The sequence below is a fragment of the Pholcus phalangioides genome, unplaced genomic scaffold (genome assembly GCF_987345545.1).
Source record: "Pholcus phalangioides strain wild (caught in Gottingen) unplaced genomic scaffold, Ppha-v1.0 ptg000018l_1, whole genome shotgun sequence".
Taxonomy (NCBI): Eukaryota; Metazoa; Arthropoda; class Arachnida; order Araneae; family Pholcidae; genus Pholcus; species Pholcus phalangioides.
Genome location: NW_028301611.1, coordinates 3949461 through 3960720, shown reverse-complemented (window position 1 = coordinate 3960720; position 11260 = coordinate 3949461). Strand labels below are relative to the sequence as shown.

At 38.7% G+C, this 11260-nt stretch overlaps 1 protein-coding gene across 2 annotated transcripts in view; it reads left to right on the top strand.

Annotated features, from left to right (window-relative positions):
• Positions 1–7001: 7001 nt before the first annotated feature.
• The window catches only part of LOC149071592 (pregnancy zone protein-like), a 106229-nt gene continuing 101970 nt past the window's right edge, over positions 7002–11260 (top strand). Inside the window, exon 1 of one of the 2 annotated variants that reach the window (XM_089247941.1) lies at positions 7002–7274. The gene's annotated coding sequence lies outside the window, so the exon portion shown is untranslated. Of the gene's footprint in view, positions 7340–11260 lie in introns of both variants that reach the window. The other variant, XM_089247940.1, reaches the window with a different exon arrangement.

Below are 11260 nucleotides of genomic sequence, written 5' to 3'. Positions count from 1 at the left end.
AGTGCGTATCTAGTGTTGTGTATGATTTTTTAGTGCTGCCATCTATATGTCAGAAGTGAAGTGTAATGACTGAATATTTGTAACGCTTGTAGGACTGTTGCTCTCTGTGGCGAGACTTTTCAACGGGGAGATCGGCTCGCATTTGCGCCTCGAAGTTGGGAACCGCAGAAAACCAACTTCAGCCGACTCCCACTGTGGTGACGGTAGGGCTCGAACCCGGGTCCCCGCGATGCGAGTCCGTCATTATGACCACTCGACCACCACAGCGGCTTCTACGTAATTTCAAACGGGATTTTTTTTTTCTTATATTGTTGTCATTCGGTTATTGTTAACAGAAACCCCGAATCCCGATGTGATCACATTTAGCGGCGTGGACTGAGAAAACCTAAATTCGGCGCTAATTTCGTCCTCCCGGTTCTTACTACAGACATCTCCTAATAGGTATTAATTTAATAAGAATCACCCCCAATACTTAAAATATTTTTTTCCCATTACATAATAATTGATGGTTACATAATATTCGTTTCGGTGAGAATTTGAGGATGAGATGCGATATCCTTAGATTTCGCGAAAACTGTTGGTTTGGTTTCCGTATTAGATGAGGTTTAAAGAAAAAAGAAAAGAATGTAGTTCGAAGATAGAGACAAGAACTTTAAGAAAGGTGCGCATCCGTTTCCGCGCGGATCCTCGTGCTTATGTCCATGGAAAGTGATCGGAGACGCAGATAAAAGTCCAATCAGCACTTTGCAAAGAACAGGAATTCGCTCCAGCAAAATAAACAAAAAAAAAATGTTACTTTTAATATAAATGTGTGTGTGTGTGTGTGTGAGAGAGAGAGAGAGAGAGAGGGAGAGAGAATATACAGGATTAATTATTACTTGTACATAGCTGCCAAGTCTCCCGAATTTTTCGGGAATCTCCCGAATTTTAGCTTCATCGCTCGACCTCCCGAAAAGTTCTTAAATCTCCCGAATTTTTACGAAAATCTCAAAAATCCCTAATTGTCCATAAAAATTCCCTACTTCATTAAAAAAAATCCCCGCTTATGAAAACAATCCCTAAGGAATTTCTTGTGGGGCATGAAGCCTCTTTTTTTTCCCTTTCGAAATGACGTCACACGTCGTAAATGGGGAAATTCCCTTTTTAAGGAAGTTTTACAAACCCTCTGATGGCAACAAGAAAGTTGTTTGTCTTATCGTGCAGGGAAATGGCTTAGCAGCCAATAGTCCTGGATAATAATCGAAGATTCTAGTGACGCGTATATGGTCAAAATTTCTTTTGTTGAAGTTACGTACGTGCGATATAAACAAAGCATGAATAATGATAAGCAAAAACATATTTAATCAATTTTAAAGATACTTATTCCGATGAATTTCCTTTCATCAAACGTTCCAGAAGAGGGCCTACTTTTCCTTTTTGTACAAGTTGTGTTACGGACATAAACATCGGTCATGGAAAGACTGCCATCATCACTCATGTGAAATTAAAAAAAAAACATCAAGCAAGTGTCACAAAAAGTCAGTGTTCTTCAAAAATTGGCGCTTTTTTTCCTTCTTTTTCCGATGATTTTGGGGTCATTCGCGCAGAATGTTTGTTCACAGCGTTTCTGATTGAACACAATATTTATTTTTACATCATTGAAGTTTTGACCTCCAATTTCACTTGTTTTTTGCGTAGGAATTTTATTCCCAAGGGTTTAACTTCCATGTGTGTAAAATCCCTATTTTAATTTGACTTCAGTAGGGAATTTATTCCCTACGCTTTAACTTTTATGTTTGGAAAATCCCTATTTTATTTGGAAAAATCCCTATTGTATTTATTAGGGAGTGGTTTTAGCATAAAATACGGGTTTGCGCGAAAATCTCCCGAATTTTCATTTTCAAAAGTTGGCAGCTATGCTTGTACAATCAATGTTCTCTCTCAACTCAAAATATTCTGAAACAAGAGCGATTGATTTTAGAATTTTGCATGGATGCTCTCGTAAAGCAATAGAACATAGTTTTTCCCCAAACTTTTTGGTCCATATTGCACCTTCTTCATAAATTTTTTCTCTCGTCGCCCTCCCCCTCCCCCCAACTCAAACGAATCCATAGGATCCTATGTAATTATCCTATACCCGTAGCTTCTGTTCCCCCCCCCAGACAATTCCATTGCCCACTGTCGGAAACACTGTAATACAGCGGTTCTCAACCGGTGCTCCGCGGAGCCCTATCCCCGCGAGGATAAATAAAAGAAATCAATAAATTTGATAAACAAACAAGAAATAGAGGCCTCAAGGGTACCGCCATATAAATAATGTACCAAAAAGGGCTCCTCGAGTTAAACAGGGCACCGCCGTAGAAATTATCCACTGAAACGGGCCCTGCAAGTCAGAAAATGTTGAGAAGCGCTGCGTGTAATAGAATATTTGACGAGGGAGGAAAAAACAAGTTATATTATGACATGAATATTTTCATGCAAATTTTTGCAGCAACTCGATCTAATAAGTGCTGTGATATGTCTTTCCTTCAATCTTCTCATTACGTCGAGTAGAAAAACGGGACATTTTTGCAAACGCAAAATTTGTCTGCATGTTTGCTTGGATAGCACGAGAAAATGCGTGCTATATATCTCGGCCAGGGTCGTCTTAAAAGCATCATGGAGCCCCCGGGCCAAGTGATTTTTCTGAGGCCACTCTTCTCTTAAGGCCCCCAGGCCGTGCCCGGGTGGGCCCATTCATTAAACGGCACTGATCTCGGCTAAAGTTGTTCTGTGGAAATTAAAAGCGTTGATCATTAGGTTTCAGTTCAAAACCGGAAATACACGTGAAATCGAGAAAGTGGTAGGTGAATTACTCCGAATCGTACGCATCAGTCTTACCCGAGTGATCATTTCGATACTAGTCACGTTTTTTGATAAAATTTACACTGAGGAATCCAGTATCGTGGCTGCTTCGCTGAAAATCGTTCCTACTCTGACGCTATCAATGCCTTCTTCTCGCTTTGAAACCTTCCATTTAGCAGGTAGCCTATTCTAGTGTCGTTTAATTACCCTCGAAAACAGAGCGTTTTGCCTGTTGTAGCGTCTGTCCATTTTCTTCCTGAGGGCTACAGATATCGCCGCTGGGAACCCTGGTACATTTTAAGGTGAGAAAACGATAAAACTATTTTGAAAACGAAACTACCGACATATTGAATGTTATACAGTAAAGATTGAATATAACGATAACCCGCGTCCCAAGAAAAAATATCGTTGTAGAGGAGTTTTATCGATAGGCGATAGTTGAACACTAAACACGGGGTTTCCAAACTGTGCTCTACCTGCTCCAAAGATTTCTTGTTGTTCCGCGAAGAGATTTTGATCTAAATAAAAAGAAAACCGCTTAAAACGGACACCCCTCTGATGCAGTCGCCCCTCTTCTATGGCCAAATAACGATTTCCCCCATGCATAATAAATGCATGCATTTCAAACCCCTGATTAATGGTCACCCTCTTTTACGGACAAATTTTTTTTTTGTCCCGTCAGTGTCCGCAAAATAGAGGTTTTACTGTAACTCATTTTTTCCGAATATTTCAGAATTTTACGTTTATTCCATGTTATAGCCGGGAGCTATCTTCTTTGTGAATCCACGAAAGCCAATGTTGTTTTTAATATGATAAAACATGTCGGAGCAAATTCGGAGGTCTTTATTTTTGAGCTAAACTGTATTTATGCAACCAGCGGGTAAACATTTCCGGCGTTATTTCTTCCCGGGCTGAGCCCATACGTAGACCGTACCGTACCGTACCATAGTCCATCGTCGAATCACAATGCACTCGTTAGCTTTCAATCTGGCATGTCGGATCTTAGTTTTATACGGGCTCCGCCATATTTTCAGTCGCGTAATAGACTAGTATAGTTGGAAATGAGATAGTCATTCCATGCTATTTTCTCCTAATTTCCGATGGTTCCATTCACTGTTTTCTGTCTGTAGCTCCCAGAAATGTCCATTATAAGAGTATTACTCTGGCTCAAAAAAATGTTCAGTGAGATGACTTGCTTTCAGCAAAGATACCCTCATGAGTTTTCGGCTCCTGAGCCCATTCGATGAAGTGTACGTTGCATGGTTCATATACAGACTACCCTACAGCGTTCCTCATTCAGCTGGGTGGTAATGTGATCTAAATATCTGATCTCGTTAACAACGTACGGTCCAGCTGAGCGGTTGAATATGACTGAATAAAGAAGTATTTAATCAAACTACTTTGGTTTTCCGAAAACGTGACGTATGGTCATGGCATAGTATTGAAACTAAATCTTAGTTGCACAAAGCTCGAGCGTGACTTCTGGCGTCCCTGTGAACGTTAGTGCTCCGCGATTAACTTTTCTCCCAAGAAGTGGTCCGTGACTCAAAAAGTTTGGAAACCATACTGCGTTAGATTATTAGAATCTATAAGACTATGAAAATCTCCGGACAAGACGAAAAAATAAGGTTGTAGTGAGGTTTCAGAGTAGTATATAGTCACTAAGATATTAATTAACATAAACAAAATATGATAATGCGTCTGTGATGACCTTATGTTCTTCGAATAGTGAGCACTCATCATGACAAACATAAACAGAAATTTATTAACAAAAGTATTAGAATAATAACGTAAACATGAGACGACGATCCCATTCGATCGCTCTCTCACACCCTTCTCCCTCTCTGTTTATTTTCGAATGTCCACTTCTTTTTTTTTTTTTTTTGCAATCTCCCGTCTCCTGGGGCTTTTCTTCTTCTTCTTGTGCTCTGAAGCCTTATACCATATTGTTACGTCAAGGTTTTAACTGAGAGACGCGCATACCGAACACTACAGCGCAAAGCTTTGCTACAGCGTCTATACCTCTTGCCATTCGAAAATCGCTGAAAATGAAGGAAAGAACCGATTTAATTAACAGACAAGCTCATTCTCTACGCTTCATATGGTTTTCTTCCCCTCATTTTAAGCGGAATATTGCACTTAAGAACATAGATTTTTTTTGTCTCGGGAGAGACAGGGCAACAACTTTCTCTAATTGTGTTTTTTCTTTTTTTTGGGACAGGGGTGACCAAATAAAAAGTCATCTTTTTTTATTTTAATAAACTATAGCCCCTTGTAATGTGAACGCCAAGAGGGTGTGAATCTGAAGGTCTACACGTTATTTGGATACTTTTTATAATTGGGCGTATGCCTCTAGGATCAACGGTTCGCGGGGTTTTCCAAGATAACGTGACTTTCCTATGCACCTTGCATAAGTTTCATACCACGTCCGCAAAAAAATATACTGCGGTTCGGGAGAATGTGATACAGTACTTATACCAGAGACAAAAGATATAGAGTATTATTATTACTCTATGACTTACACGGTGATTCATCTAATTCTGAAAAACATTCTATGCAGGGTGTTCTGTTAACGGACCGACAAACTCAGAGGGTTGTTAGTAGGCATCAAGAGGAACAAAATTGCAATGGAACATGGTGTCGCAAACCACGTTGAGAGGGGGAAAATCGCGGAAAATGCATGCAATCCAGAGACGAAAGGTGGACGTCAGTTGATCGCTGAATGCGTTCGCGGGTTCGCTCACCATATCTGACGTAAGCAACGTCGCGAAACGCATGCGCTGGGGTAGGATCACGCGCTGGGAATGACGTAAATTAGAGCTATTGCGGTGGTAAGCATGTGTAGCAGTTAGTTATCTGTTTCAATGAGTATCATGATGGTTGACTACACGAACGAGGAATACGCTGGCATGCATCTGATTTACGGTCGAGCAGATAGCAATGGGAGCTTAGCACAGCGGATGTACCAACAGCAATATCCGATGAGGCGTTGTCCGCACACCATACTACCTTTTCCACGATCGATCGACTATTACGGGAGATGGGGGGAACCTTCCACCCAGCATGGCGTGATGCAGGGAGACCGCGCAATGTACGCATGCCTCAAATGGAAGAAACTGTGCTGCAACGGTTAACCGATTCCCCGTCGACAAGTACACGAGCGGTTGCAGCTCACGTCGAAACCTGCATGCATTTTTCGCGATTTTCACCTTCTCAATAGGGTTTGCGAACCCTGCATATCCAACTACGATGGTGCTGTGAATTTTTGATATGGTTCACTTTTACTCATTGTTATTGAATTATATTTTCGGTATTGCTTAAAAATTTTTCATTCCCATCCCCCAAATTAGTATTGCCCTGCGTATTTTTACTATGTAACTATGATTTCGGATGTGGAAGGAGCGTTCACCTTCGATTACGTAAATCCCATTATTATCTCTATTCACGGCCGAAATAGCGATAAAGAGGATGAAGAAAGAAAGTTTTCCTTCTTATTTCCTATTATGTAATCAGTGTGTGAAATTATAGTTAAGACGTTGACATTTCCGCAAAATGTTTACTCTTGTATACATTTTATGGGTGTTATTTTATTTTCTAAGAAAAATTTCATCAGTTTTATTCAGTTTCCGTCATTGATTGACGTGAAAAATTGCGGTGGATGAAATCCTTTTTTTTTGTTTCCCACGCGATTTCGAAATAACGGGCCCAAAGGTAAGAAATCAAAAAAAAAAATTACGCAATAAATTTCATGTAAAATTACGTATCATAAATTGTGGTTGTTATTATATCATCTTCCTGTCATCGTGTAGAAGAAAAAGAAAATACATATGGTTTAGGTTCTTTGCACGCGACCAAATGTCATATGATCAAATCAAATATGTTTGAAAGATCAGGAGAACCGGATTACATGTACTTTTTTTCGGCACAAAACAAATCGTGACCACTAATAATTTTTTTTTTTCTTCTTGAAATAAGGTGGAAGCCGGATATGCGCATCCATGTAGCGCTTCTTTTGCTGATCCTTTGTCTCGTCCAACGCCATGTTCAACGAAAAATGCTCGACACTGACGTAATAACCCCATTAAGAGTTCAACCCTTCCTTAACTCAAACACACACACACACACATGCGTGTATATATATATATACACGCATATGATATCGTATTGTGGATCCCAAACGCACTCCTTTCGCTCGCATATGCAGCTGCTTGTGTGTTTGTGTTTGATGCATATTTCGAGTGCGCTCATCTAGTGTTTCGAGATTTAAGGAAGAAACACTTCCTTTCTTGTGTGCTTTCATTCGAGATTTCTATATATTGATACACCGGAATTGAAAAGATCGCAAGAGGCTGGCAGGCATCATTCGGTTCAGGAAGAATCGCATCCGCTGTGAATCGCTCTACAAACGGATCCTTGATTGCAGAGTGGAAAATAAGCGATAATTTTTGCTGGTAAGCAATTCGTTGGAATCGATTCAATCGAAATTTACCGGACATTTTGGACAAGTGTTTCCTAGGTAAAAAATTAATCTTGATTTAGATCTTGTGAATTTGTTTATTTTATTTAGAATGGCCCCGGAAAAATTTTATCTAAATTTCCTTTCTTAAATTTTATTCTTAACTAGCTGTAATACCTGGCGCTGCCCGGGTTTTCTTCAATTACTGGGAGTATTGAAAGAGTGACAAACCATTATAAAAAGGAATGAACCATAATACTGGCAGCCTTAAAGAAGTGGCAAACCATTGTAAAGGCATATGCATATCTGAAACGCATTTTTTAGGGCACCACGGTAACCAAAGTAAACATTCCTGAAAGCCATTGTTGAGTCCCAGAAACCGTTGTTGTCCATTTCGAGCAGTCGCAAAGCTCGGACGAACTTTTAAAGTAGCCTACCATTCAATCCGGGCCTTGTTTGGTATACATAATGCAAAATTTTACGACGATCGATATAAAATTGTAGATTTGTATAGATAACACACACACACACACACAGAAAATCAATTTTGTTATATACATAATTATATATATTCTCTCTTTCCAAAAACTTAATAGAAAATGCCCTAGAATAAAATACAGTGATACCTAGGCTTACGAAATTTTCGGCTAACAAAGGTTTTTTTCGTGATTTTTCAGCCTCGGTTAACGCATACGGATTCGGCTAATGAACATTTTCGTTGGCACTCACATGCTAACCTAACACAGCCACGTTGTGAACTGAATTTTCGCGCCAATCATATCACACCAGAATCATCTTCATTCGAGCCCAATTAATTCATGCCCACATTGGAATCTTTTCCCAGATGTACTACCTATACTCCTCTTTCAGAGAGTTTTTGAATCGTTTCATCTAAAATGAAAGATTCAGCTAAAATACAATATGCATTGAAAAAAAAAGAGCCTTTGTTTTCAGAACGAGATTCTTTCAGTGCAAAACTCTAGCATCAATCTGTGCAGTCTGGACATTCTTGCTCATCTTCTCCATCTACATAAATATGAGACACAGAAATGAGCTGACTGAGTCATAAATGAATGGAGACATCTACGAACTCAACTGGGTTTTGTCCGTAGACTAAAGATATTATTATAAAGACATAAGTATTATTACTCAATGGTTTTGTCTACACCAGCTTTAGTCTATCTACTAAAGCCGATGTTGATTGTGTACTTAGTGTAAACTAAATAGATCTTCAGTATCACATCTTCCTGTAAATTCTTATTTATTCAGTTTAGAAGCTGTTCATTTTGGCCTTCGGACAGTTTTTGTCTTTTTTACATTGCTTCTTTAGTGTTTTAAGAAACTCATCTTTAAATTTTGGGCCGTACCTGGAACGAATTAAACGATTTTTCCATAGAAATATAAGGAAAATCTCGTTTCGGCTAATTCCTGAATGAATTATCTTCGTTAGTGGAGGTGGTGGTGTATTCTATCCGAAAACAAAACTAACTCCACTGCTGGAATTTTGATTTAAAAAATTCAATAATTTTTAAGATTTAGATTTTAAGTTATGTTACGCTAAGTTTGAGAAACCACTGAGGTTTTCAGTAAATTATGAGAACACGAAATTTTTACTACCCCTCAGCAAAACTCAGTTACCTCGTAGTGTGGCCCTTGAATTTGTATTCGTAGAAAGTTTTTTAGGGGAATGCCTTGTGATTATAGGGCTTGTCCGATTTATCGACTGATTGGGCCAACCAATCGATCAATTATTGATCGCAGTTAAATATTTTAGTCGAGTTAACCGATTCGATCAATTCTATTAAAATTTTTTATTAAAAGTTAGTAAATTAACTTGATTTGTTCGACAAAACCGATCAGATGCCTTAAAATATTATGCTCCTATACACAGCATTTTGGATAAATGACCATATTTGAAAATATTTTAAAATGAATATTTTGATCAATTTTTTTCAGTATGGGGAAATAAAAGTCGATTCAGGTTTCAATGTCAAAATCAGTTCGGTGAGAGTTTTATAAGATCAAAATTTATTGTCTCCACTGTGTGAGTAAGTTGTCTAATTCGGTAAACATTAGCGGCACCCCCCCCCCGCCCCCTTCCACCACCACCTTTCCTCAATATCATTTGAGAGCAGTATCAAGGAGGGAAAAATAACAATATGAAAATCAAAATCAGTTTCGAATTCAGTGACTAACCTAAAATAACTGATTTTTTTTAAAAAAAATCTTCAATTAATAAACTTCAGGATTTTTGGCAAGTAATGTTCAGCATATTAAATAGCTTCAAGCGATCGGGCTTCATTTCTCTTAGTCTATTTCTATACTTTTCTATATTCATTTAGTGACAGGTGCGTCAAATGAATTGAATATATTTTTACAGCATCAATTAATATCATACAGTTACCAATACTAATTTTGCTATGAATGATTATCATCTGGAAATATTCGATTAAAATTCGATAAATCGATTAAAATTTTTTTTGATTTTTCAGTTAAAAATTTCAATCGATTTTCCAGCTCAATTAAAATGTTACCTTTTGAAGTGGTTAGTTACTCAAACTTTTTCTTTGGGGAGTAGATTTCAGTGTCCTTCCTTTCTCCGATTCACTAACGAAATAAGACATAAAAATCGGACACTCGGAGGTGCTTCAGTGAGCAACGCGATGCTTGGAAGCTGCGGGTTGAAGATTCAGCTGGGTCCCAATTATGGGGACGACGACAAGGGGTTCTGGTGCCCCGAGTGCTAGACTACGAAGAGCGCCAAGTTTTTACTCTTTGCTCGTTCGAAAGCACGAAGAGGAGGGGGGGCGTAAAAACTGATATTCGCCCGTACGAGAGCGTACATTTTTATTTCTAGTTGCGGTCCCGTGAACGTACCTGTGTACGACATGAGAGGAGCGCGTGCAGAGTTTGCAAACCCCGGGTAGCCTCTCATACCATGAAAGTTTGGAACCCCTCTCAATTGAGGTAATGATATTTACAAAAAGGTATAAAAGAATATGAAATACTAGCTATATACCTGCCCGGGTTTTCTTCCATTACTGAGGGGATTGAAAAAATTACAAAAACCATTACAAAGGCATGAACTATCATGCATAATACTGGCAGCATTAAAGAAATGGCAAACCATTATAAAGGCATATGCACGTCTGAAACGCAATGCTAGGGAACCACGGTAACTAAAATAAACATTCCGAAAGTGATTGTTGAGGCCCAGGAACCATTGTTGCTCTACAGTTTTTGCCCATTTCGGGCATTTTACCCAACTCTGACAAACTTTTAAAGTAGCCTATTGTTCAATCCGGGTCCTGTTTGGTATATATGCAAAATTTGGCGACGATTGATCTAAAATTGCAGATTTGTATAGAGAACATACACACACACACAAACAGGCAGACAGAAAATCAATTTTGTATGTATAAAAGATAAACATACATGATGTTCCAATGTAAATTGAATTTTTCCCAAGTATACTAATCAACTTTCATTCTCTAGGGAAAGTCTAAAGTATAATTCTTTGTTGGCCCTAATGCAGTCAAACCCCGTTGTATCGCCTCCCGATTTATCGCCAAAATTTTTCAGTAAGCAAATCTTCCATATATACGGATGACACACGTCAATTTGTGATTCGATATAACGCCAAATTCGTTACAGCTCCTGAAATCTGCGAGACCAATTTTGACGTTACATCGGGGTTCATTCTGTACTTGAAATTAACGTTTAGCTCTGTTTGCAGAGAAGTCAACTATGAAACTAAAAAAACTTTAAAATTGATCTTCTCTTCTGTACAGAAACTAGAAATCTCCATGGGCAGCTTCAATGCCATCTCGATCTATAGATACGGATGAAGGTCTGAATATTCCCCTAATCCCGCTTAGTTTCGACTTATTATTGTATTAACTTTTCACCATTGGTGTCATTGAGAGCGTGAGCTAATCATCTCCATCGCTGACCCGAGAATACTCATATTGTTATCAGTGC